Genomic DNA, 27,726 nt, shown 5'->3' with positions numbered 1-27,726 from the left:
TTGTCTTTTGCAATCAAGTGTAAAAGCAGGACATCTTATTCAGAAACTTTAAAACGTGCAAAGTAGCCTCAGACTTAGCAGACTTCCAGTCTAGAGTAAGCTGATTCAAGGAAGAAGGGTGAAGGAGACACTTCTTCCAAATCCTGGGTGGCAGGAAGGGATCCCTTCAGATGAGTTCGTACAGCAGATCAGTGATCTTTGTTTTATTGTAGCAGTGAGTGGTAGAGGGGACTGTCACATCCTCCTAGAAGAGTAAGACCCATAAATATCAATTTTAGTCCATGATTTTGCCAGAGCTTCACAGCCTATCATATTTTACAATCATCCTGTCCCCACCCCCATCAGCTATTTCCTTGGAAAACTTTAAAAACCGATAGGTAAAGTTGAAAGAATAATACAATGATCACCTCACACTGTTATACTAAGATCAGCAATTGACATTCATTTGCTCTTTCTGACTCTACACATACCCACACAAACATACATATTTCTTTCGTAAATTCAGACCCCCCCCCCAAAAAAAAAAGCTTCTAAATACTTCAGCATGTGTATCCTGAGATTAGGGACATTATTCTATATCACCATAATTCAGTTACAAACTTAAGAATATCAACATTAATTCAATAATACCTAACGTAGTGTCTGGATACAAATTTCCTCCTTTGTTTTGTTTTGTAGATAGATATAAACATATCCTGAGAGTGAGAGTGAGAGAGCAAGAGCCAGAGAGCCAGAGTGAAAGCAGACTGAGAGTTGTGGTGGTGGTGTTGTTTCTTCAACCTCCAATCAAGGCTCCTAAATGGCACTTGATTGTTGTTGTTGTTGTCGTTAGGTGCTGTCGAGTCGGTTCCGACTCATACGACCCTATGCACAACAGAACAAAACACTCCCCTGTCCTGCACCATCCTTATAATCGTTGTTATGCTTGAGCTCGTTGTTGCAGCCACTGTGTCAATCCATCTCGTTGAGGGTCTTCCTCTTTTCCGCTGACCCCGTACTCTGCCAAGCATGATGTCCTTCTCCAGGGACTGATCCTTCCTGACAACATGTCCAAAGTATGTAAGGCACAGTCTCGCCATCCTTGCTTCTAAGGAGCATTCTTGTCGTACTTCTTCTAAGACAGATTTGTTCGTTCTTTTGGCAGTCCATGGTATACTCAATATTCTTTGCGAACACCACAATTCAAAGGCGTCAACTCTTCTTCGGTCTTCCTTATTCATTGTCCAGCTTTCACATGCGTATGAGGTGATTGAAAATACTATGGCTTGGGTCAGGCGCACCTTAGTCTTCAGGGCGACATCTTTGCTCTTCAACACTTTGAAGAGGTCCTTTGCAGCAGATTTGCCCAACGCAATGCGTCTTTTGATTTCTTCACTGCTGCTTCCATGGCTGTTGATTGTGGATCCAAGTAAAATGAAATCCTTGACAACTTCAGTCTTTTCTCCGTTTATCATGATGTTGCTCGTTGGTCCAGTTGTGAGGATTTTTGTTTCCTTTATGTTGAGGTGTAATCCATAATGAAGGCTGTGGTCTTTGATCTTCGTTAGTAAGTGCTTCAAGTCCTCTTCACTTTCAGCAAGCAAGGTTGTGTCATCTGCATAACGCAGGTTGTTAATGAGTCTTCCTCCAATCCTGATGCCCCATGCTTCTTCATATAGTCCAGCTTCTCGGATTATTTGCTCAGCATACAGATTAAATAGGTATGGTGAAAGGATACAACCCTGACGCACACCTTTCCTGACTTTAAACCAATCAGTATTCCCTTGTTCTGTCCGGACAACTGCCTCTTGGTCTCGGTAAAGGTTCCTCATGAGCACAATTAAGTGTTCTGGAGTTCCCATTCTTCCCAGTGTTACCCATAGTTTGTTATGATCCACACAGTCAAATGCCTTTGCATAATCAAGAAAACACAGGTAAACATCCTTCTGGTATTCCCTGCTTTCAGCCAGGATCCATCTGACATCAGCAATGATATCCCTGGTTCCACGTCCTCTTCTGAAACCAGCCTGAATTTCTGGCAGTTCCCTGTCGATATACTGCTGCAGCCGTTTTTGAATGATATTCAGCAGAATTTTGCTTTCGTGTGATATTAATGATATTGTTCTATAATTTCCGCATTCCGCACCTTTCTTGGGAATAGGCATAAATATGGATCTCTTCCAATCAGTTGGCCAGGAAGCTGTCTTCTGTATTTCTTGGCATAGACGAGTGAGCGCCTCCAGCGCTGCATCTGTTTGTTGAAACATCTCAATTGATATTCCATCAATTCCTGGAGCCTGGTTCTTCGCCAATGCCGTCAGAGCAGCTTGGACTTCTTCCTTCAGTACCATCGGTTCCTCATCATATGGTTGAAATGGTTGAATATCTTGAAATGTTTGAATATCGACTAATTATTTTTGGTACGATGACTCTGTGTATTCCTTCCATCTTCTTCTTCTTTTTTTTTTTTTTAATTTTTATTAAGCTTCAAGTGAACATTTACCATTCCAATCAGTCTGTCACATGTAGGTTTACATACATCTTACTCCCTTCTCCCACTTGCTCTCCCCCTATTGAGTCAGCCCTTACAGTCTCTCATTTCGTGCCAATTTTGCCATCTTCCCTCTCTCTCTATCTTCCCATCCCCCCTCCAGTCAAGAGTTGCCAACACATTCTCCCGTGTCCACCTGATTTAATTAGCTCACTCTTCATCAGCATCTCTCTCCCCGCCACTGACCAGTCCTTTTCATGCCTGATGATTTGTCTTCGGGGATGGTTCCTGTCCTGTGCCATCAGAAGTTCTGGGGAGCATTGTCTCTGGGATTCCTCTAGTCGCAATCATACCATTAGGTGTGGTCTTTTAATGAGAATTTGGGGTCTGTATCCCATTGGTCTCCTGCTCCCTCAGGAGTTGTCTGTTGTGCTCCCTGACAGGACAGACATCGATTGTGGCCGGGCACCAACTAGTTCTTCTGGTCTCAGGATAATGTAGGTCTCTGGTTCATGTGGCCCTTTCTGTCTCTTGGGTTCTTAGTTGTCGCCTTCCATCTTCTTTTGATACTTCCTACATCATTTAATATTTTCCCCATGGAATCCTTCACTATTGCAACTCGAAGCTTGAATTTTTTTCTTCATTTCTTTCAGCTTGAGAAATGCCGAGCGTGTTCTTCCCTTTTGGTTTTCCATCTCCAGCTCTTTGCACACGCCATTATAATACTTTATTTTGTCTTCTCGAGAGGCCCTTTGAAATCTTCCATTCAGTTCTTTTACTTCATGAATTCTTCCTTTTGCTTTAGCTACTCAACGCTCAAGAGCAAGTTTCAGAGTCTCCTGTGACAACCACCTTGGTCGTTTCTTTCCTGTCTTTTCAGTGACCTCTTGCTTTCTTCATGGATGATGTCCTTGATGTCATTCCACAACTCGTCTGGTCTTCGGTCACTAGTGTTCAATGCATCAAACCTATTCTTGAGATGACCTCTAAATTCAGGTGGGATATACTCAAGGTCATATTTTGGCTCTCGTGGACTTGCTCTGATTTTCTTCGGTTTCAGCTTGAACTTGCAAATGAGCAATTGATGGTCTGTTCCACAGTTGGGCCCTGGCCTTGTTCTGACTGATGATATTGAGCTTTTCCATCATGTCTTTCCACAGATGTAGTCAATTTGATTTCTGTTTGTTCCATCTGGTGAGGTCCATGTGTATGGTTGCCATTTCTGTTGGTGAAAGAAGGTATTTGCAGTGAAGAAGTCGTTGGTCTTGCAAAATTCTATCATTCGCTATCCGGTATTATTTCTATCACCAAGGCCATATTTTCCAACTACTGATCCTTCTTGTTTCCGGCTTTTGCATTCCAATCGCCAGTAATTATCAATGCATCTTGATTGCATGTTCGATCCATTTCAGACTGCAGCAACTGATAAAAATCTTCTATTTCTTCATCTTTGGCCCTAGTGGTTGGTGCGTAAATTTGAATAGTAGTCACATTAACTGGTCTTCCTTGTAGACGTACAGATATTATCCTATCACTGACAGCGTTGTACTTCAGGATAGATCTTGAAACGTTCTTTTTGACGATGAATGGAACACCATTCCTCTTCGAGTTGCCATTCCCAGCATAGCAGACTATATGATTGTCAGATTCAAAATGGCCAATACCAGTCCATTTCAGCTCACTAATGCCTAGGATATCGATGTTTATGCATTCCATTTCATTTTTGACAATTTCCAATTTTCCTAGATTCATACTTCGTATATACCAGTTTCTGATTATTAATGGATGTTTGCAGCTGTTTCTTCTCATTTTGAGACGTGCCACATCAGCAAATGAAGGTCCTGAAAAATTTACTCCATCTACGTCATTAAGGTCGACTCTACTTTGAGGAGGCAGCTCTTCCCCAGTCATCTCTGGAGTGACTTCCAACCTGGGGGGCTCACCTTCCAGCACTATATCAATGTTCTGCTGCTATTCATAAGGTTTTCACTGGCTAATGCTTTTCAGAAGTAGACTGCCGGGTCCTTCTTCCTAGTCTGTCTTAGTCTGGAAGCTCAGTTGAGACCTTTCCTCCAGGGGTGACCCTGCTGGTATCTGAATATCGGTGACATAGCTTCCAGCATCACATCAATACACAACCCCCATAGTACGACAAACTGACAGACACACTGGGGGCTTGATTGTTATATCTCTTTATTCCTAATTACATTGAACTGTCTCCCTAGCCCCCTTCCCACTCCTTTGTTGGTGTGTTTTTTGATGACATTAAATTTTTGAAGAGGACAGACCCAGTGTCTTGCCCTACATTCTGTTCAGGCTAAACACTTTAGGCAAGAACAGTGCATATGTAATGCTGTGTGCTTTGTATAGCATCCTGTCAGGAAGGAAAGAGGGTTCACTGTGTTCATCATTGTTACTGATTCGTAGTGTAAGGATGTGTCTGTCCTCTCTAATGCAAAGATACATTTTTTCACTTTGTAATTTTTAAATAGTTTGTGGGATAATATTTAGAGGTCTTGTAACTATACCATATGTGTGCACATGTGCATCCTGAAAAGTTTTAATGTTTGTTGATGATCCCTGCCTGCATCAATTGTTATATTATTAGTGCTCACAATGTGGGGACTTCTATGTCTCTCTACAATTTTTAACCAAACATGTTGTGAGTTGCCTTCAAGTGGATCATGACTCATACTGACCTCACCTGACAGAGTAGAACTGCCCCATGAGGTTTCCTAGGCTCTAATCTTTAATCTTTACAGGAGCAGATCACCAGGTCTTATTCCCTGTACAGACTGGCTTCTTTCCTGGGCAAGGGTAACAGCCCTCCGGGCTAGAAAGCAACCTTGGAGGTCCCTCAAGTAGTTTTTTAAAAAAAAAAAAAAACTAGGGTAAAAGTAACAACTCGTCAAGGCTAGGGAAAAAAACCTCTCAAGCTGTTTTTTCCAAAGAACCAAGGCAAAGGCCACATAAAGGAACTCATTTCACCACACATATATAAAAAATCTGTTGTGCTGGAAAATGCATGAAGAAAAGGACTCATTGAGCTGGAAAAATAAATTGAAATGCAAATGCATTTAAACAACTATTGAACTCAAATGAAAACCGTTTAAACATATGCCTTCCACTTTTGACAAAGATGGTCTAACCAAAACCAAGCCTGTTGCCCTGGAGTAGATTCCGACTGATAGCGAACCTATAGAACAGAACAGAACTGCCCCACAGGGATTTCAATGCTGTGGTCTTTACGGAAGCTGATTTCCACATCTTTCTCCCTCTGCCACATCCTTCTCCCGCACAGCGACTGGTGGGTTCCAACTTCGGGTTAGCAGGCGAGCGCGCTTAACCACTGCGGCCACAGGGCTCCTGAACAAAAAAAGACGAATTCAATGAAACCCTGGTTTTCAAAACACTGGAAATCAGGCAACAAGTGTGGCCAACCCTTGAAAACCAGGAAACAAACAAGGTGAGCCTTATGATGGCCCCAGCATACTGCCTGTTCTGCAATTGCTCTTCCAGACTGTACCCTATATAGAAATGCCTGCACAAGACGCCAAAGGTATGTGTACAAGAATGATGAAAGTGTTCATACAATAAATGATGGTACAAATAAACAATGGGAAAAGCCCGTTTAATGATGATTTCATTCTTTCAAGCATTTCCGGATTCTCAGGCGCCCTCCTGATTTGTTCTCAATGACTCTTCTGGGAGGATCTGAGAGGGACAGGAGGGTAAGGGAGGTCTCCGCTTCCCGAGGTAGCCTCGAACTACCAACCTTTCGGTTAACATCCGGACGCGCTAACCGGCTGCGCCACAGAGCCTTCAGGAGCCAGTGTTCCTGGTCTGAATAAACAGGGATTTCTCACTAACCACGATGCCGCCCACTTTCCGCGGCACAACTGCGCAGGTTCCACAGCCTGGAAAAACCAGCAGAACGGGGGCCACAAATCGCGTTGTTCTTCACATTCGAAACCTGTGCTTTGGGTGAGTCTCAAGCAGGAAGAGCCCCCGAATGGCCTTCGCCCCTCCTTGCTCCTCTCCGGCCTCAGAAGCCAGCGACACCGGAGACCCCCTACTCTGCGACCCCCGCCTGACCCGGGCGGGGCCCACGGCCAGCTTAGACCCGCGGGCTTCGGGACGTCCCTTCACGTTTTCCGCTCCGCCTTCTCCAGCCGGCCCGGGCCTCTGGATGTCCCCGGCTGAACTTGGTTGCGGTCGTTCGGGCAGGAGGTGGGAAAATAACGGGGGGAAGGGGAACCGCGAAGAGGAGCGAAGGACAGCAGGAAGGCGTGGGTGAAGACGAGACCTCCAGGAAGCTCTGTGCAGAGACTCAGATGGGATCCTGGGAATTAGAGAATGGTTTTTCTGACTTAGCGGTATAGGGAGGAAGGCGACAGAAGGAGCCCAGAGAAGACTTGAAAGAGAGAAAAGCAAACTCTCTGTTGCTATCCAATAACAAAGCAAAGAAATATTGCGGATGTTTTTACTTCAAAAATATTCAAGGAAACGCATTATCTGTCACCAAGTTTATGGCATGCGGTGATCCGATAGTGAGTGGTTGGTACTCTTCGTCGTGGCCGCAGTACCCTCGCGAACTGACTCCTCTTGAGGTTTGCCTTCAATTCTTGAGCAGTCTGCACCCCTTCTGTGAGGCCATAGAGCGGCAGCACTCAGAGCTGCGAGTCAGCAGAAGAGAAAGAAATCCCGATAGTGCACAAACATGGGGTCTGGTCGTTCGGAAACTACAGACGTTCCCCACGAGTTAGGAGAAGGTGAAATGCTGCCTCTCGCTGAGTCTAATGAGTGTGTGCTCATAACCATTTTTCTGACTGAGATATTTCAGGTATTAATAGGACTTTTTTAGACTAAAGAAAAATGAATTTGTAGGGAGTTTAAAACATAATCCACATAATACACAATCTTATCCCCATTCTCCGTCCCCCGGTGTTTATCTTAACAGTTAATTCATCAAATGTAACTCACATAGTGTGAAATGCAAAAACCTTAACTGGACGGCTCATTAAAATGGAAAATGTAACCATCACCCAGATCGAGTTATAGAAAATTTCCATCATCCCAGCAAGGTCTGTAGAACCCTTTGCCAATCAATCTCCGCTCTCCTCCGCTTAGTTATTCGCTCTTATGATTTCTATCACCAGAGGTTAGTTTTGCCTTCTCTTGGATTTCACATTAATTAAGGCATATCTTGTAGTACCCGGCTTTTTTTTTTTTTTTTTTTTTCAGTCAAGCAGCGTCGTGGTTTTGAAATAGATGGATCCACATTGTTGCCTGCCTGCTTCACTAGTTAATTTCTACAATATTAGTGCAGGTTATTCCAAAGTGTGGATACACGAATACTGATGGGCAGTTGGGTTATTTCTACTGTTTCCTCGTGACCAAGGCTGCATGACTACTTTGGGGATGAGTCTCTTGTGGACGTGTGCATCCATTTCCCTTGAGGACTTAAGTACCGTCATTCTGTGCGGTGGCTTTGATGGAATACTGGTTAGGTCTCTGCGTTGTGGCCTCAACAACGTCAGTTCAAATCCCAGTCACGGCAGGCAATTGCAACTTCTTTCGGCAGACTTACCTTTTAAAAGTTGTATTTCTGCTTTTGCTGGAGGCAGCCTCTCGGAAGCCCAGTCAAAGAACTGGTGAATAATACTTTCTACCACCCACACGTAGAGACGCTTCAGGGCAAAATGAAAATCCGCAGGAGCAGTAACCAAGGCTCCAAGGACAGTCTCCTTCGGCCTTCCCGGGAGCAGCGGAGAGGACCCTTTCAGGGGATGACCCCAAAGCTCACCGCTTCTTTCAGAGATTGGAGATCTGAACGCTCTGGGGAGAGGAGCCAAGGATCCCACGAGCAAGTACGCATGAGGCCCTGAATCCGATCTGAGTTTAAAACTCAGTGGGACATTTATATGCAAAGTATATGCTCTTTTATTCAGTCCACACAAAATTTTAGTATTTAAAAACAAAATTGTGCTCCCAAATATATAGTGTATTGGACCTACTTTCCAATAACACTTACCCTCTTCCTTCTGCCCCCTCCCCCACCATGGTTTAGGGGAGAAAACGGTTTTGGACTGGGAAGAAGGAGCTTGGGCTGTAGCTCCAAGTCCAGGACCAAGAGTTTCCGCTCTCTTCCTGCTCCTCCTAGCTGTTCGGGGCACTCATTCCCCTCCCCTCCCGCTTTTCGGTGCCGGAGTCCTCAAAACCGGGTTCTCAGAGTGTCCGGGTCCAGAAGGAATTTTCAAGAAATACTGGGGTTTCAGGACTCTTGATTCCCACGTCCGGTGAGTCCACCGGACCCTGCGCAAACTCTGTCTTGCAGCCTCGAGTTTTTCAGTGGTAACAGGTAGAGATTGCGTCCATGAAAATCTACACCGAGGGGTTACTTTCACACTGAGTAATTAATTAGACCATTGACTCAAGCCCTCTAAAGACAATGATATTTATGTAGAAAAGGAATGACTTCGATGCCCGACTAGCTCAGTCGGTAGAGCGTGACACTCTTAATCTCAGGGTCGCGGGTTCGAGCCCCCCGTTGGGCGGGTACTTCTGCCCTCCCTTCCATTGTTATAGAATCTTCTCTAGTCGCTGACCTACAGGATATTTAAAAAAAGAAAAACCCGTTGCCATCGAGTGAATTACGACTTATAGCGACGCTATAGAACATAGGAGAACTGCCCCATAGGGTTTCTAAGAACCGCTGGTGGATTTGAACGGCGGACCTTTTTGATTAGACGCCGAGGTCTTAACCACTTAACGACCTCAGCTCCACCAACGGAATTGAAAAAGGAGCTTCTAAATTGCCAGTTGCTGCCACTGAGACTTCCTCTCACTTATTTTGGAAATGTTATTAGGGGTGACCACTCCCTGGAGACGGACATCATGCTGGTTGTGGGTCTGTGAAGAAGAAAAAGATCCTCAATCATGTGGACTGATCTAGTGGCTGCAAGAATGGACTCAAATGTAGCAACGATTGTGAGCATGCTGCAGGACCTGGCAGTGTTTCGTTCCGTTGTACATTCTGTGACCAAGAGCCGGAACCAACTCGAGGGCACCTGACAACACCAACAATATATCTTCGACACATCAGGAAAACAAAAAAATAGAAAGAGAGAGAAGAAAAATGTATTTCAGTGCGTGGTGAAAATACACATAACAAAACCTATGCCTATTCAAGGATTTTTACAAGTACAACTCGGTGACATTGATTACAATCTTCAAGCTGTGCAACCGTTCTCACCATCCTTTTCCCAATCATTTTGCTGGGAAATGATTTATCCTTAAACATAAAAAGTGATTCTCCCAGAGCAAGAGATCTTGGAGGCATGTAAAGAAGAGCCCTGAGGCTTGTGAAGAGCTACCCTGAGACCATCTCTCCACTTGCCTATCTTCCCTGGGAGGCAGTCATGGGACAGTTTCTCACTGCGTTCCAGGTTCTGAGGAGATATGAGGTTTCATGTTCTGTTCACCCTCAGGCTATAGCTGCAAACTATAAAACTGCTTAGCTGCTGTCTAAAACTGGCATATCACCAACAGGTATCCCACAGCGCTTGTTGGAGTCATCAGGCCCCTTTTGTTCCCATGTCTTTCTTTTTGGTGTGTGGGATTAGAACCAAGGCACCTTTGGCTACATCTCCTTTTGTTGTTTACATAAGTAATAAATTGTCTGAATCTAAACCACCCAGGCCTTGGCCTTGTTTGGTGTGATGGATCACTTTTGTGTGGCCTTTCTAGACATGATCTTTTAACTCCCAGCCAAGTGATTGGGCGGGACTGGGTAATAAGGTAATTGTGGCCAACCAAGGGGATTGGTTTGTTTTGCCATCTTGTAGGACTGAAATGAGCCACCGCAGAGATAGGAAAGAGAGAATACCACTACCAATAAGGGAGAACAGCCAGGAGCCAGCATGACTTTTGGACCTGGCATCCTTGCTCTTAGTAGCTCCTGGAAGCAGGAATCTAATCTGTTACTTCCCTAATAAACCTCATAATCATGAGTATGGTCTATGAGTTCTGTGTGGCCATTGGAATGAATTATGGAACCCAACAAAGAAGTAGAGAGCACCATGGGAGGGATTGTGTGTGACAGAATTGGTAAAGATGCAAAGAGAGGAGACATGTCTGATCTCTGCCTCATAGGAATCAACCTTGGGCTGTTAATCTTGATTCTCCTTTCCCCTTGTGAAGTTAGAGGAGGTCAGACACCACCCCCACACCATTCTTACACTTTGTCTGCTGCTGTGGGCTTGACAAGTTTGTTTATGATTTTTTTTATTGCCATACAAATTCTTAAAATTTTTGTGTACTTAAATGTATCAATCTTCCCCTTAAGAATTCTGAGTTTTCTGTCAGGCTTAGAAAGGCTTTTCAAGTATTTTACCAGTTTCTTGTCTTTTGACTTTTGTATGGGAATGGCTTTGCCTATGAGACTATGAAATTTTCACTGGAGGTAGTTTTGAAGGAAGAAGGTGTATTTATTCTTCTGCTAATGAGTTGACTAGAGACACAATTAGCTCCCAGATAATTCTGTGGCACATTCCCTGAGGTTCTCTGAAAGCCTTACCTGCTGAGAGTTGAGGGAATTTCCTGGGACCTCCAGCTCAAGATGACTGGACTCTGTCTAAGAGGGGAATGCAGTCACCAAAAGATGGTGCAACATCCCAGGACTAACAACAGTGAAGAGTCATTACCATCCCTAGACCTGGTGGGGCAAGGAAAGAGAGATACTTCTGGAACCTGGAAGAAGTTGTAGTTGTAGCTGAGTCTGCAGCTTTCATAGAGTGTCCCTGGACAAAAGCTGTGGACTTCATGGAGGGAACACAACCTCTGCCAGCCTGCAGGGAATAAGTACTCCCTACACCATATTCTTGCCACCCTTCTATCTCCAATTAATGCATCCCATTGGCTGCATCCATGAGGAATGAAATGGGCAAGGGAAACTTCTTATGCAGGGGTCAGCCTCCTGGGACATAAAATGGAGTGGATAATGGTGAGAATGGATCTAGAAGGACAGATGCAGAATACCCAGCACACACCACTTTTTCATTCTTAAGACTTTGTTGTGATAAATTCTGTCATTGGCTGAATTTGGGTGTCAAATAAGCGTTTTTTTTTTTTTTTTGAAAGTCTGTATTTCCACAATGGGTTTGCTGTCTTTGGGCCTGTATCATATCGTGACTGGAAAGCTATCTATCTGTATGTACTCATTAGATTCACTCTTTCTTTCACTCAGATCATTATAAGCACTGAGATAAATTTTCCACCAATCTAAACCAGAGACTGCACCAGCCGGAGACCAGGAGCACTAGATGGTGCCCAGCTACCACTAATGACTGCCCTATCAGGGAGCACAACAGAGAGTTTCCTGGACACAGCAGGAGAAAATATAGACCAGAATGCTAATTTACATAAAAAGACCAGACTTATTGGTCTGACAGAGACTGGAGGAACCCCTGAAACTACTGACCCTGGACACTCCGTTAACCCAGAACTAAAACCATTCCTGAAGCCCACTCCTCAGACAAAGATTAGACACGAGTATAAAACAAAAGGTAATACATGTGAGGAGCATGTTTCCTAGTTCAATCGGATACACGAGACCAAAGGGGCGGCTCTTGTCTAGAGGAAGGATGAGAAGGCAGGAAGAGACAGGAACTGGTCCAGTGGACACAGTGAACCCCAGGGCAGAAAGGGGGAGTGTGTGGTCACATTGTGGGGATTGCAACAAATGTCACAAAACAATATGTGTAAAAATTTTTGAATGAGAAATTAACTTGAGCTGTAAACTTCTAAAAGCACAGTAAAAAGAAATGAGTAAATAGGTAAATAAAGGGAAACAGCTAAACGACAACAAAAATTTCCACAGATCATTGTCAGACCCTTTATATTTCTGTCAGAGTCTTCCTCTTTCATTAAAATAAACTTCTGTAGCCAATGTATGTTTCGAATAGCATAACTGGATTCACTTTTTCACGAAAAAGTAATGGTAGCGCTTCTAGAAATGCAAAACGCAGGATTTTTTTTTTTTTTTTTTTTAATTAGCGTCTCTGGGCCTCTAGCTCAGAGAAGACTGGAAAAACCTAGGGAAGAGGAAAGGAAAGAAAATCCTGTGGAACTTCTCTGCATTATGAGGCGTTAAGAAGTCCTTAAAGAATGTGGCTTCCCCAGGCTCTCAGGGGACAGGCTATGATTGTGGGTTAATGGCCTGCCTTGTGGCTCCAGCATCCTGTGGTCAGCTTTGAGTCACAGCAGGTCAGTATGGTCTGGTTTGTCTGAGGATTCTAATACATACTTTTAAGTCAGTCACTTATTTTTTGGTACAAGTAATAAAATCATGCTTGCAGTAAAACAAACAACTCCGTAATATGTAAAGAAGGAATGAAATTTCCCGTTTCTCAATACCAATCTTAAGAGGTAATTCTCGTTACTATTTTGCTACATGGCCTTTATCAATTATATGGATGAAGTGGTGATTGAGCGAGGTGCTAGTAGATGCTGTAGAGCCAAGAGACCGCAGGAAACCCTCAGTCTTACCCTTACAATAATCTGTCCGCCCTGATCGATGGAATAAGGAATGGTAACATTTTTATGGGGCTTTCATCCCACTCAGAGAATTCTTATAAACTGAGGGAGAGCACATGGCTCAGGCTAAAGTCCTAATGTGTCCTTTCTTTCTTTCTTTCTCCTAAGCCTTAACTGGATATTATCTTGTTATTTCAGAAATACTTGGATGATAGGAGTCAAACAAAAAGAGATGGGAGGGAGAAAGCCAGACAGGGGTGGGGGACTCCTCCTCTTCATGAGTCAGCCTCACCAGTGATGTATCATTTGTGAAACAGAGATTAGAGAGAGCCTCACTCCTGTGCTTTTGCTCCACTCTCCTAAACACTTTTTGGACTTCATCACATAGTCTGTATTTCAGACAATGACGTTACTATTTGTTCAGTCCCTGGGAACTAGCAGCTTAAGTAGAGACACTGAAAATGTTCTCACCACATGTGCCTTTCTATATACTCCCTGGATTTTCTACCGTCAACCATATGACAATCCCTCTGGGAGGAAAAGATCACAGAAGTACAAAAAAAAAAAAAAAAAAAGTCCTACACCCACCTCTGTGACCCTTCCTAAGAACTTGCAGCCTGGTCACTATGTAAGCATTTTAGACATTCGAGGGATGTCTCTTTAATATTACCACCCAATCTTCTAAATGTATCAAAGAAGGAATTAGCTCTAGGTAAAATCGTATGAGAATCCACCTTCATATTTCCTATGACAATTACTGTTAGCTACTTGTCCACCCTAGCTCACCAGACAAGATTTTATAGCAAGCACCACATACCAGCATGGACCAAACAAGTCCACAGGCACGGTAGAACACCCTCTATCATTAAGTTCCCCCAAATAAAGTCTCAAGGATGCAATTGCTCCTCTACTTGCCACAGAAAATAAGAAAAAATCTATTGTTTAAAGTCCTGATCTGATGAAAAATTAAACTTAAAAGTCTTCCGTTTCCTATTTGTATTTGCCTCCGTTCCAAATGCGAAGGTCCCACTCACTATAGAGGCTGGATGTGTTCTGGGTTCCTCAGCATCTGCAGCCTGGGCTCTCTGTCACGGGATCGATGGGAACAGGGTTACCTCTGTCCACACCTCTGCAGTCAGGCCAATGCAAGCTCAAACATCTCCTGGGAACCACTTTTCCAGAATCCCAGGGGTCAGGAGAATACAGAAGAACAACACAGAGCCAGCCTGTCATCCACAAAATTCCTAATGTGTGAAACCAGCAAGCAATAGCATTCTCCAAGCAAAAGTGATGGGTTTCCGCTGCTATTAAAATGCCAGATACTGTGTTGCCCAGAAAAGAGCTTTCTCTCAGAATGTGGGGATATGACTAGGTACAGCCCCTTTGGAGGGCAATTTGACACTAACTAGCAAAATCAGAAATGCACAAATACCTTGATCAGGCAACACCACATCCGGGAATCCATTTGAGAGAAATTCTTGCACACCTGATTAAAGATATATATCCCTATAAGCTGTCCTCTGAGGAATTATTTATGACAATAAACATTAGAACCAATGGCATGTCCATCAATTAAGAAACGCTTAAATATACAATGGTCTATCTGTACTATGGAAGGATATGCAGTTGTGAAAAGGGCGGGGTAGATAACAATGGTCATGATCATGTCACTGAGAACAATTATAATAGCTGACGTCACTGACCATTTATTAAGCGCTCAAATGCTTTATGGGCCTCTCATCAAAATCTAGGTTTGCCCCTTTTTATATGTGAAGAAATAGAGACACCCAAAATATTCAATAACTTTTTCAAGGCCCCACCGTGGCAGAACCAAGCATTTCCTCACAGAGCTTGCAACTGCACCACAGATGTGGGGTTTTCTTATTCTCCATTATCGGGATTTTTCAGGTTTCGGGATGCGTAGTATAAAACCTCAGCGTCAGGAAGTGAGAGAATCCGTGCAGTGGCTCTGGAATAAGTAAACTCGGAAGCTGACTTCGCGCGCTTTGTGGAAATATATTTTTTTTGCAGAAAAATTCCTCCTTTAGTCAGTTTTATGGGACTTGAATCTTGGCGCAGAAAATTTTGGCGTCTGATTCAAAGTTGATAAAGGTCCAGAGCACTTTGAGAATAAAAGTTGCGAAAAGCCTAAGGCTGCTAATAAGCAACTAAGAAGAGTGTAAAGTAAAGCACAGCCTCACTGAGTGGGCTCGAACCACCAGCCTTTCGGTTAACAGCTGAACGCGCTGACCCACTGCGCCACAGAGACCCAGGGGGCCCGTTTTTCAAACTTCCTATCTGATGTCAGGAATTGCCCTTTAACCTCGGGCTGGGGACATCTTAACATTGTTCTGGCCTGTCCAACCGCGCGCGCTCGAGAACTTGTAGCATCCTAAGAGACACTTAGGCCGAGTCTTGCCATTGGACAAGTTTGGGAGACTCGGACACCTGTGGCCTAGAGCAGCGGGAGACGCACACTTGCTGCTCACCTCCAGTAGGGGAGGAAGTGCAATAAACCACTGCCCAGCAGGACTCTGCGTTTTGAGGCCACGGAGATCAGCCCCAGCCTCCTCGCCCCGGGTCCACACCCCACCCACCCCGCCTTGCGCCCTGGACTTTGGGAGGAATGTTGAGAAAGTAACCAAGTACAATGTGAAGTGTATTATTGTCAGGGGCAACCTTAGGGGATACTGATAAGGAATTAGGAAGATCAGAGCGTCAGAGTAAGCTTCATACCAGTTTAAATTGAGTAAAGCTCATTGTTTACTAAGAGTGGGGCAATGTACAGCTGTAACTTTAATTCCATGTGGAATTGCAAAACCAGTAAGGCTTTGTAGCCCTTTGTTTGCTACTTCCACACTTGCATTCTCTCTCTCTCTTTTTTTTTTTTTTTTTGGCTCGATAATAAACTTCAGTTATGTTTATTAATAAGCGTATTCCTTTTACTTTTGGTTTCGTATTTCCCCCAGAGCCTTCGGAGAGGAAGTGAAGAACGCGCAGCTCCGGACCACGCAGTGAAGAAGGGGAGGTAGAGAAACAGTAGGTGCTCTTGGAGTCGCGGGAGATTTCTCCTGTGCTTAAAGAACTGGGAGGAAAGGACCCACGATGGTCGTGCAAAGCTCGCAAACTCCAGGAGCAGCACTAAGAGGGTGCATCCGTGGTAAGTCTAGGTACGACTTCATGGGGTGGGTTGAAAGAGACCCTTAGATCCTGGTCGTCCTTTCTTTCCAGGGACGCCTGGAGGAAACGAGCACAGGTGAAGGCCATTCTCAGAGGCCAAGGGAGGGTGGAGTGGCTACCACAGTCAGATGCCTGCTCCCTGCAGCAGTTTCTATCTACTGCCCAGCTCCCCTCTTGTGCTCTGAAGCAAGACGTTCAGGGGCCTGGACAGTGACTTAGTCCCTGCCAACCCAGGAACCGAGGAAATCCACTAAACTCCCGGCAAACCTCACTTTGCTCATCAGCAACGTTCCAAGCAAGGTTGACTGTGGTCTTTGCCCAGGTATCTTACATTTTGGCAACTGATCTCAGGCTGCTAGCTAGGGAGAAGAGAAGCTCGCAGCTTTTCATCATCCTGCTTGTTGGGTCTGCATCACTCAGGGCTTCTAATTTCCAAGTCTTTAGTACCGCCCAGCTTCCAGCCAGTGTCTTTTATTTGGATCGGGGTATGGCTGCTCCTGGGGCCATGTGAATCCCTGCGGTGGCCATGAGGAGTCCTGAGGTCCTTCCTTTTGGAACTCTGCTCCTGGGAACTACTGCTTTTTTTTTTGGCCAGTGAAGAAAAATGATGTCTGAAACTTTCAATTTCCCTGAGACCGACTGAACTTAAGATTTCTTATTTTGGACTACCCCAATTCTGGGGTCTCGGGTCTATGGTGCTTCCTATGCTCGGGGGGTTGGTGCTGTCTCAGTCTCCTATCGGACTTGGAAGACTCACGAAGATAACTAGATTTGAAAGTCGCTTCTTTTGGTCATTCTAAATATTCTATTCTATGCGTTAAAAGCCATTATTCCAAGAAAGTTGTACAGGCTTCAACAGGCCCCTAAAACGGGTCCCCACAGAAGAAAGGTTAGCTTGTATGGGAGAGAAGATGCAGTGGGGCCAGGCCTCGGCTCCGCCATGCCTAGACAGCGATGGAGAAGATTATCCAGAGGGAGGTTCAGAGGGAAGAGGGACAGGATTGTGAGAATTAAAAGAAAGGTGATAAAGATCCCACCTATTCACTGTGCCTATTCACTGGCGCCCGTAAAGACAGCTTGTCTCCCCACCTTTGCCCCTCATGGTGGCCTCCCCATTCTGGGAAGGCTATCATTTTCTACTGCACCTGCCCAGCCTAGGCCCAGTCCTCTCTAACAGGCCCAGTGTTGGTTCCCTACAGGTCTCCTTTTGCCAGTGATCTCTTTTGTGGTCCTAGCAGAGTCAGAAGTATTGAATTGTCCCCAGAGAATAGGATATTCAGCCTGGGTATTGTGAGACCATCGTGCTGAAAGTAAACCCAGCAGTCCCAGGTCATTTTTTATTGTACTCATTAAGAAACCAAAAACAAAAACCCTTGGTCCAGTTCATTTGTAAATGTGGAAAATGATCTTCAAGTTATTTTGAAATCAGTAACACATGTGATTAAACCCTCCTTTGAAAAGGCACTGACAAGAATCAGTAGTTCGTGTGGAAAAGCCCCGTTTTAAAGGTGGTCTGCTATAGCCTTCTGTTCACCTGCAGCTATGACATGGTTACTGCTCCCAGATTAGTCTTCTTCCTTTAAACAACCATAACAATGACAAAATATGTGAGGCACCAGTTTACAGACGTTGGACAGAAGCAAGTGCAAGACTGTGATCCCTGAGAGATGGTTCAGAAGAATTCCTGGTGGTGATACAGCAAGCTGAAATCCCAGCAGAGCATGCTGTTCACATGGGGAGGAAGAGATCAGAGTTAGGACAGATTAGAGCACCAGAAGGGAGAAAACTGTTTAGAGGTCAATTTTCAGAATTCCATACGGGGTCCCTCTGCAGGTTATTTGCTGAGTGCTGGGCTGCTCATGTGCAAGAAGGTACTACCCAAGGCTTGCCAGAGGACAGATGCTACAGGATGGAGAACAGAACAGAGGTCCTAGAGGTCATACCAGGCAATGTTGGAATTCAAGCTTTGTTAACAACTCTTTACCACTCTGAGCATCCAGCTGAGACTCTCTCCAGAAAGACTGTACTTTACGAGCACAACCCATACCCTAATGTAAAAGGTCTACTGTTGACAGGCCCTAACAAAGCTGCAAACCAAGCCCTGATAAGAGCTACAGGAGGGACAGTGTTTGGAGGTTGAGTTCCAACAAGTTAGAGGGCTTTGGTAAACACCTTGAGCTTTCCACAGATTGGCCTTAAAGCCTAAATCCAGTCCTACACAAGTTCAAGGTAATCAGCCAGTAATCAAAATTGCCGCCAAATCAATTCCAACGCATAGTGACCCTATATGACAGAGTAGAACTGCCCCATAAGGTCTCCTAGAACAAAAATTGATACTCTGGAGAAAGATATCAGAATACATATCAGAATACACTACAGTGTATCATTCAAAGTGTCTAGTAATTAAAAAATACTAAACATTCAAAGAAACATGTGACCCATATGCAAAGGGAAAAATAAGTCAACAGAAACCAACGCTTAACTCAAAGATGTTCCAGATGCTAGATTTAGCAGACTTGAAACAGCTATTGCACACACACACAGAAAACGTGATGTCAATGAGTGATCTGATAGACAATCTCAACGGAGCTGTGAAAACAATCAAAAGAAACCAAATGGAAATTCTAGGACTGCCCAAAGGGCTCATAAACAAAGTGGCCTTGCAGCAGGGATAGAAATTATGCATGGGCTCAGTGACATGGGCTTCCACTCACCAAGGCTAATCTAGCTACAGCCACTACTGAGTGCCCAAAACCAACAGTGGAAGACAATTCTGAGTCCCTGATATGACACCTGTCTCCAGTGGAGGGGGGCGGGGGACAGGGGGCTATATGAGCCAGCCACATGATGGCGGGTTGAGCACACAGGATCCATGATGGCTAATGTTATGTATCAACTTGGTTAGGTTATGATTCTCAGTGGTTTGGCAGACTTTGGACATACTGCTTTTTCATAATGTAATATTGTGTAATCACTTCCATGATGTGATCTCATGTGATCAGCCAATCAGTTGTAAGAGGACTTTTCTCAGAGGTGTGGCCTGTATCCACTATATATGGATTTTCCCTCACAAAACTTATCCAACTCCCCCCAGATTGCCTGATAATAGGAGGTGGTCTTTCTAGCCTGGCCAGGGCCCATCTGAGTCCCTTTAGTAGCATAAACCTTCAGGTGGTGGTCTGGAGACCTATAGTAACCAAATCCATTGTCCATTCCAACTCATAGTGACCCCAGAGGGCAGAGTAGAACTGCCCCATAGAGTTTCCAAGGAGAGCCTGGTGGATTCAAACTGCCACAAGGCCACCAGGGTTAACTAGTAAACAAAGGAATCTCAATTACTTAGCAAATTCCCAGGGTTTAGAGTTATCTCAAGGACCTCTGGTGGGGCAGGGGTTAAGTGCTGGGTTGCTAACCCAAAGGTCAGTAGTCAATCCACCAGCCACTCCAATGGAGAAAGTTGTGTCAATCTGCTTCCACAAGGATTTACAACCTTGGAAACTCTATTGGGCCGGTCTACCCTGTACTACATAAATGTATTTATGAGTTGGAATCGACTTGACAGCAATGGTTTGTTTTTTGTTTTTGTTTTGGTGTTGGTTTTTCATTTAGAGTTCTCTCTCAGAAAACAAGGACAAAGATCAAATTCCTTGAATGAAGTTAAATTCTTTACCCTACAGTATACTATGGAAAACACCTGCAAATCAGTGAATGATATATTGAGAAATTGGAATGTAATGCAGGTGGTCAAGCTCTTAGAAAACAGACTGTGGCTGTATAAGTATCGGACCTCTGTCTTGTAGCTTCAAGAGCATGTGGTCAATTTTGAGTTACAACAGATGAAGTTAGTCCGATTTGTCTAGGTGTGTAAATGTTAAACATGGTTAATTGTTTTATTGTAAATCTGACAAATATTTGCTTGTTGTAAGAAAAGCTTACAAAAAAAAAAAAGTGTATTAGAAGAAAATGAAAGTGATCCTGCCTCCTGAACCCACTCCCCACATAACCCACTGCTGACATACCTTTATATATTACACATAGGAAGCTGTGGGGACTTTGGAGTATAATAGGTGGGGTTTGGCCAAGGGACCCAGGAAGTTCCAAGTCCTGTCCTGACAATCATCTGCCCTCCCTGGGAATGAGAAGTGGGTGAAGGCAAAGAAAAGGAAATAAAACTATCGTTTGCAGAAATTTCACCTTGGGACAGGAAAGTCTGGTAAATAAGGCAGAGCTGGTGGTTTATGACGGACCTTAACGAGCTGTGCTGTTGCCCTAAACCCAAAGTGAATTTTACCTCATTTCCTGAGGTGTGAATGAAATGATTTTTTTTTTTTTTGCCATGGAGTTCAACTGAAAGCAACCCTATATTACAGAGTAGAACTGCCCCCATAGGGTTTCCAAGGAGCGGCTAGTGAATTTGAACTTCCAACCTTTTGGGTTACCAGCCAAACTCTTAAACACTGGCCACCAGGGCTCCAAATAAAATGATAGAAGTCAATAAAATAGAGAGGCAGAGAGGGACAAGACCGGTGAGTCCACTCACACAGGTCAACCATACTCAGGTCCTGTCTGAGGAGGGCCATGAGATTAGTCCGTGGAAAATAGGGATGCTAAGTGAGTATTTACACACCTCTGTTTTGTTGAGATGTGTTGGAATCGACTCAACAGCAGTGGCATTGGGTTTGGTTTTTCATTGAGATACTCATAGATACAAGTCAAAAGGGACCCGACAGCAATGGATTTGAGGCTTGGCATGGCATGCAGTCAGCAGCTTCTGAGGGAGTTCCATGGTGTAATGGTGAGCACGCTGGACTCTGCATCTGCAACCGAGTTCAAATCTCAATGGGACCTTAGTGTTTAAGACAAATCAATAATGTTTTTTAAAAACTCTTTGAAGAGTGAATGAAACTTGCTACGCCCCCTTCCGTGTCCCCCTCCTGATGGTTATTTAGGAGTGAGAAAGATTTCAGGCTGGGAGCGAAAAAGCAGGATGGGAACCCCAGGCTCCACGGAGCGAGAGCTGCTTCAGATCCCCTCCTGCTCCCCGCGGCCTTCTGTGCCTCACAGCTGTGTCCCCTCCTCCGCTTGTCTCCGCCTCAGAAACTGAGCTTCCAGAAACCCTCAGAAAACAGCTGAGGAAGGAGGAGAGACAGGGAAGAACAGAGGGAGAATAGGAAAGACAAAGGGAGAAAGTAGGGAATGGCAGGCAGAGGAAAAGGTCGTTCACCGCAGCAGCGGTTTCTTCAGTTGCTGGATGTGGACCACCACAGCTCCTCCCTCATGAACGTTCGCATCCCTTCCTGTCCGACCCCAGAACCGGGTTCCACCGATAAACCTCAAAGCTGCTTGCCTGGCATTTGTTCTTGCAAAGTTTCCTTTCACTGTATGGAGGGGTGAGGTGGGTTAAGTTGGTTGGCAAGTGAGTGGAAGCCAAGTGGAGCGCCTTGTGGGTTCCCTTGGTGTTGACTAGCAGGTGGTGCATCCACCCACCCAAAGGCACACCGTTTTTCCCCTTGAGGGTTGTCTGCAGGGCCTGGAGTGGAAAACTGGAAAATCAAGGTGCAACGATGTTTCTTCAGAGTTACAGAGAGAAATAGCCAGATAGTTGATTATGTGAGTTGAAAGTGATTATCTCTGGAAAACAAGAAATCATGGGAAGGAATCAGGGGAGTACTGTTTTTCATAACAAAAATAAAAGGGTCAGTGCAAAAGAGGAAGACCCTCAACAAGACGGATTGACACAGTGGCTGCCACAATGGACACAAGAATAACAACAGTTGTGACGACGGTGCATAACATGCTGTTGTACATAGGGTCGCTATGAGTCCAAACTGACAACGACAACAAATAAAAATAATTTATCTTTTGGTAGAATGTTTTTAAAGCTCATCGTTTGTTATTTGAATGGAAATTTCGATGTAGTCATATGTATCGCTCTAAAGATGCTGGAGTTTGTCACATTCTACAGTCCTTTCACTGTAAGATTATAAAAACTTTATTGGGGACAATTTGGAAGCAAACTACCAATCATCATTCCCCTTTTCATGAGCTGGGAAGATGGACTAATAAACTCAAAGATCCTGCCACATACAACTGTCTCAGTAGCTCATGCTCTGAAGCATCAACAACTGAGAGGACTGGACGTGATCTAGTGTAAACAGTCCTGAGACCAAGGAAATCCATTAACCTCTGCAAATCTCAGCTTCCTCATCAGCAACTCGCTAAACCTTGCCTTCAGTGTTGGCTCAGATATAACTGGGCAATATTCCTTGCTAAGGAGAAGAGAAGCCCTCAGTTCTTACTCATCAACGTAGCTCAGTCCATAGGCCACACAATTTCTCATTTTAAGGTCCTGCACATTGCCTAGTTTTCATTGTATCTACCCTTGATGGACCTCTTTGGTATCCAGTGGCTCCTCGGGTGGTACAGATAGATCCCTATGTGCTGTCTCCACAGCGGCCGCAAGGAGGGGGCTGGACCCTTCCCCTTGGAACTATTGCTATCTATTCAAGTGTTTTTTTCTGTCTCTCCAGCTGCTCTGTTGGGAGGACTCCAATTACATGGATATTAGGCCACTTGATGTTTTCTCACAGGTCAATCATGCTCTGTTGTTTTCATTTTTAGTTCTCTTTTCCCTCTAGGTTTCATTTTGGATAATTTATGTTGCTATGTCTCCTACAGTGTCCAATTAACTGATAATATCGGCCAGCGTATTTTTCAATTCTAGAAGTTCTGTTTGAGTCACATATATATATGTATATACATATGTCTTTCATATCTCTCCTCATCAAGCTCATGCTTTCATTCATTTTTCTGAACATATGCACTGTGTTTATAATAGCTGTTTTAATATTTTGTCTACCGAGTCTATCATCTTAAGTTATGTCTGTGTCTGTTTCTATTGATTGGTTTTTCTCATGGTTATGAATCATATTTTCCTGCACCAGGAATCCACTTCTTTGCATACCCAATAATTGTTATTAGATGTCAGCTATTATGAGTTTCATGTTAAGTATTTAAAAATATATATCCTTTATATAATTCCTTAAATATTTTTGGAATTTGCTCTGGGATGCCGTTAAGTTGCTTGGAAACAGTTTGATGCTTTCCAGGCTGGCTTTTAAGCTTTGGTAGGTTTGGAGGTGGGTTTAGAACATCCTTAGTCTAAGGCTAATGTGGACACAGTGTTGAGGTATTACCCTCCTGAAGACTCTCCTTCATGCCACGTGTATTAGTTGCTCTTTCCATTCAGGCTGGTGTGAGCGCACACTCATAGGGGCTCAGTCTGAGCTCTGTCCTATACTTCCTGTGGTTCAGTGCCTCCAAAGAGCTGTTTCACATATATTTTGTCTTGTCTTCTAGTAGTTTAAGGTAGAAAAGTAAATACCATCTCTGTTACTCCATCATGGCCCAGAGAAGAAACCTGTACACTTCTGTTAGAGTTCACAATTAAGGGGAAAAAAACTTATCTTCAACGTTATTTCATATCTTCCATACCTAATACGCAAACTGTGGTGGCGTAGCGGTTAAGTGCTAAGGCTCCTCACCAAAAGGTCTGCAGTTCAAATCCACCAGGTGCTCCCTGGAAGCTTTATGCGGCAGTCCTACTCTGTCCTAGGGGGTCGCTATGAGTTGGAATCAACTCGATGGCAATAGGTTTGGCTTTTCCTGGGTATACCTAATATGTGCCACACACTATGCTCTGTGGATTATTATATCATCCCGTTAACCTATACAATAACTCTACGAGACAGTTAATACTATTATTTTCAATATGAGACTTGAAAATTGAAGGAGCTGGCCAGAGGTCAAACAGAAGGCAAGTAGTGGTGCCAGGACTAGAAGGGAGGCCTTCCCAGAGGTAGTGCCCCTAGCTACAGATCAGACCAAAGATCTTTGTAATAACCTTGGTATATCTGATATGCCTGGAAACCGTATCCAAGGAGATTCTAGCCACCGTGTGGATAGACTCCTTTTGGTCAGAAACTCCTCCCTCAGGGAGCCAGAGCATAGCTTAGCGCTTAAGCTCTGACTGACTAAAGCCCTTAAACTCTCTGCAAACCCATGTTTTCTCATTGCAAAGGCACTGAAAATGAACTTCGGTCTTAATTCACATATTTTATATTTGGGCAAGGGAACCTCCTGCTGCTGGGGAGAAAGTTCAGAGCTCTTCTTCACCGAGCTGTATCAGTCTGTGGGATGCACGGCTTGTAGTTTCAACGTCTTCAACACTCACCTTGGCATCTTGCACGTTTTAGCTGGTTTTCTTTGTACCTGCCCTTGTCTTCTCCCCCTTCCCCTCCCCTCCAGCCCCCCCCCTCCGTAGCATCTTCTGGGGCCTTGCAGATCTCTGTGTGCTGTGCCCGCAGTAGCCACGAGGGGGCGCCATAGTCCTCCGTGCCTTTTCCCAGTTTGGCTAGTGAAGAAGGATTCGAGATTATTTCAATTTACTAAGACCCTGTGACTCAGAAGTGAGAGCAAGGTGAGAACACACCCTGGGAAGGGTTGGCAAAATGCCCCCACCTGCCAGCACAAGACCTAGGGTTTTCTTCTAAAGTATCGTTTGATATTCAGCATTTTCACATCAGGAAACATCTGAAGTTATTTCCGACGGTGAGAAGATAATGTTCTAATTTATTTAAATTCCTGGAGGCCCTGGGTGGCAAAAATAGTCAAACACTCGACTACCAGACCAAAGGTTGGCGTTGCAAATCCACCCAGAGGCACCTCGGAAGACAGACCGGCAGTCTGCTTCTGAAGGACCACAGCTTTGAAAACCCTGTGGAGCAGTTCTACTCTGCACACATGTGGTCGTGATGAATAGGAATCGACTTGACAGCAACTAGCAACAACGACATCTACAATTTCCACCATCATTGAAAGAGAGGGCATCTTATAGGGAGTTCCTAATTTTCCAATCTCCTGATGCGTGTCAGGTGCAAATCTGAGGCAGAGAGAGAGCTAATGCTGTCTGCCTACAAAGGAGGTACGAGAGGGCTTGAGCAAAGGGGTGGTGGAAGAGGAACCTGGAGCCAGAAAAATAAAGAGGCTGCTTTTGAGGTGAGGGGTGCTGTAAAAAAAAGTGGGGACAGCGGTATCAGCATCAGCGTCTGTCAAAATTCAAGGGGGTTTTGGGAATGACCAGGATCAGCCCAAAGCTCGTTTCCATGAGGTGGCAGTCAGACAAACCTCTATCCTCCAACCGTTTTACCAATTCTGACAGCAGCCATCCCTCCCGCAGCACTCTGTACTTCTCTTCTGGGTTCGATGATCCATTCCAACGGCCACACAGAACTCACAGACCACACTTACAGTTTAGTGGTTTATTAAGGAAGTAACAGGGTATAACTCAGGATCAGGATCTGGAAGCACGTAAGCAAAGTCTCCCTTCTTCAGGGCAGGATATCTCTCTCAGCTCCTCTCAGCCATTCGGGGCTTCTCTTGGCTCTGCTGTCTGTCACCACCGATTCTGACACTGGACCCCTCCCGGGCCGGTCGCCATCTTCAGCGGTATACCCCTTGACCTGTGTTACACCTCTTTTAAGAGGTTCTTTACCTGTTCTCTCTCTCTCTCTCTCTCTCTGCTGTTTCTCTCTTCTTTCTTCCTGTCTGAAAGACCTCTGTGGGGTTAACTGTATATATATACAAGTTCCTCATCAATTTCAAGGCATGGCCCTCCCACCGGGGCCATGAATTCAACAAGCCCCTCTCAGTAGGCCACAGACACTTCATTTGCATAGTAGACTACAGATACTCTATTTGCATAGCCTATAGTCATTGTATTTGCATGGTACATTGACCAATCCTGCAAGGTGCATACTAATTACAGGGCAGGCTGCATGCAGCTCAGGGCCAGACAAAAAGTATCAAACCTCAAGTTGTTTACAGCTTACTCAGGAAATGTCAAGCAACCTGAACAAAAGTAACAAACCCTGGGGGTAGAAAACTAGGGCAAAAGTTAACTCCTCAGGCCTTCGTGGGGGTGGGAGGTGGGGAGGAGGAATCTCTCAAGCTCTTTTACCAAAGAACCAAGGCAAAAGGTCACGTAAAGGATCTCGTGTCACCACAGGTGTGTTGGCGTGTTATCTGGAGAGAGCTGTCTGGCAATAGATGTAGAACTTGGGAGCAAGACCTCAAGCAGGGCAGCTGTCACCCAAGGAAAGAAGACTGAGGGAAGTTTAGGTATTTAAAGGGCATTTGATGAAGTGTTGCCACCTGGTTTGTGATACCAATGCTCTTTCTCATCTCTACAAAGAAGGCATCAAAGTGGGCTTGATGCGCTTGTTATGCATGGTGGGTATGAATATGGAATTAGATACATAAATTTTTTTTTTTTTAGTCATATTAAAATACTCATCCTTGTACCACCTAAAATTATCTCAAGTACTACCAGTGCTACCCATACCACATACAGGGAAACTGGCTATTTAAAAGAAGAAAAAAAGAGAAAAAAAAAAGAGCCCCACCTGGGGGTATAAAGTTACTTGCTGTGATGGACTCTCCTAATGCAACCTCTCCGGCCAAGGGCACAAAAACCACTAAGTACCAAGGAAACGTAGCCCATCGTAATTCTTCCGAGAAGAATTAGAGAGCTAGACGGATCTCCAAAAACTATTGCAGGCACCCTCTCTCTCATTTACAGACAGAGAAGCTGGTTCTGAGTTGAGGTCCGTGACTTCCCCAAGGCATGTGGCAAGGCTGGTGCTGATGGAGCAAGTTCTTGGTCCCCCTGAGTCTGGGAAGATGTAGCTAGGATGCAGGTGGATTCACTCAGGACAAGGCCCCAGCACAAGAGCCTACTGGTGGGACATTTGAGACTGAGACCCAGGATCTTAGGGCTGTATATTTTCAGAGCGATCCTACCAGAAAGCCCATTCTTATACTCTCAGGTCAATGAGGAATTTCAAGTCTCTGTCCTTTTACTAAGATTGATGTTCCAGTCTCCAAACCCTGGGCACTTTTTTCTACCTTACACCTTTTTTCTTAGATTTTTAAGCAGATTTTGGCACCTGAAATTCTCAGGAGTAAAGGGATTACAGCTAATTTCTTTCAACATCGATTGAATTCACCTGACGTCTTCACGGGCTGGTTGGAATCCACGTTCTTTCCTCCTTTTTTTTTTTGCTTCACTGTAAACTATAACGCCACGGCAATCTCAGTATCAATTTCTCTGTGGAAAAGAATCTAGCTAAGCAATCAAGAAATGCACATAAATTGCAGGGATTTATTGTAATAGAATAGAAGTCTGACAAGCAAACAAAATGCTTTGACTGTTCAGCAACTGACCACCAATCTCTGGGTGTCTTCATGTGACTTGAGGGTCTGAAATTTAAGTCAACAGGAGCTGGAGCTTCTTGAAGCTGGAAATCATTTATGAGGAGGAACATGTCTTTGCTACTGAGGACTGTGGGTTCTGGGCAAACCTAAAAATACAAACCCCAAAGTCATTGACTGAGTCTGGATTGAGATAATGGATAAAGTCAGAGACCACAATTAGTAGCTAATGAAGAACTTTGAAAGAAAGGGAAAGCTGTATGCAAAGG

General features: G+C 44.4%; 1 non-coding gene across 1 annotated transcript; it reads left to right on the top strand.

Annotated features, from left to right (window-relative positions):
• Window positions 1-8,954: 8,954 nt before the first annotated feature.
• On the top strand, window positions 8,955-9,027 carry TRNAK-CUU (transfer RNA lysine (anticodon CUU)). Its single transcript has one exon. It is a non-coding gene; the product is annotated as a tRNA-Lys (tRNA).
• The last annotated feature ends 18,699 nt before the right edge of the window (window positions 9,028-27,726 follow it).

The sequence above is a fragment of the Elephas maximus genome, chromosome 3 (assembly GCF_024166365.1).
Source record: "Elephas maximus indicus isolate mEleMax1 chromosome 3, mEleMax1 primary haplotype, whole genome shotgun sequence".
Lineage (NCBI taxonomy): Eukaryota > Metazoa > Chordata > Mammalia > Proboscidea > Elephantidae > Elephas > Elephas maximus.
The sequence above is the reverse complement of the archived record's forward strand: the minus strand, read 5'-3'. Positions and strand labels throughout refer to the sequence as shown.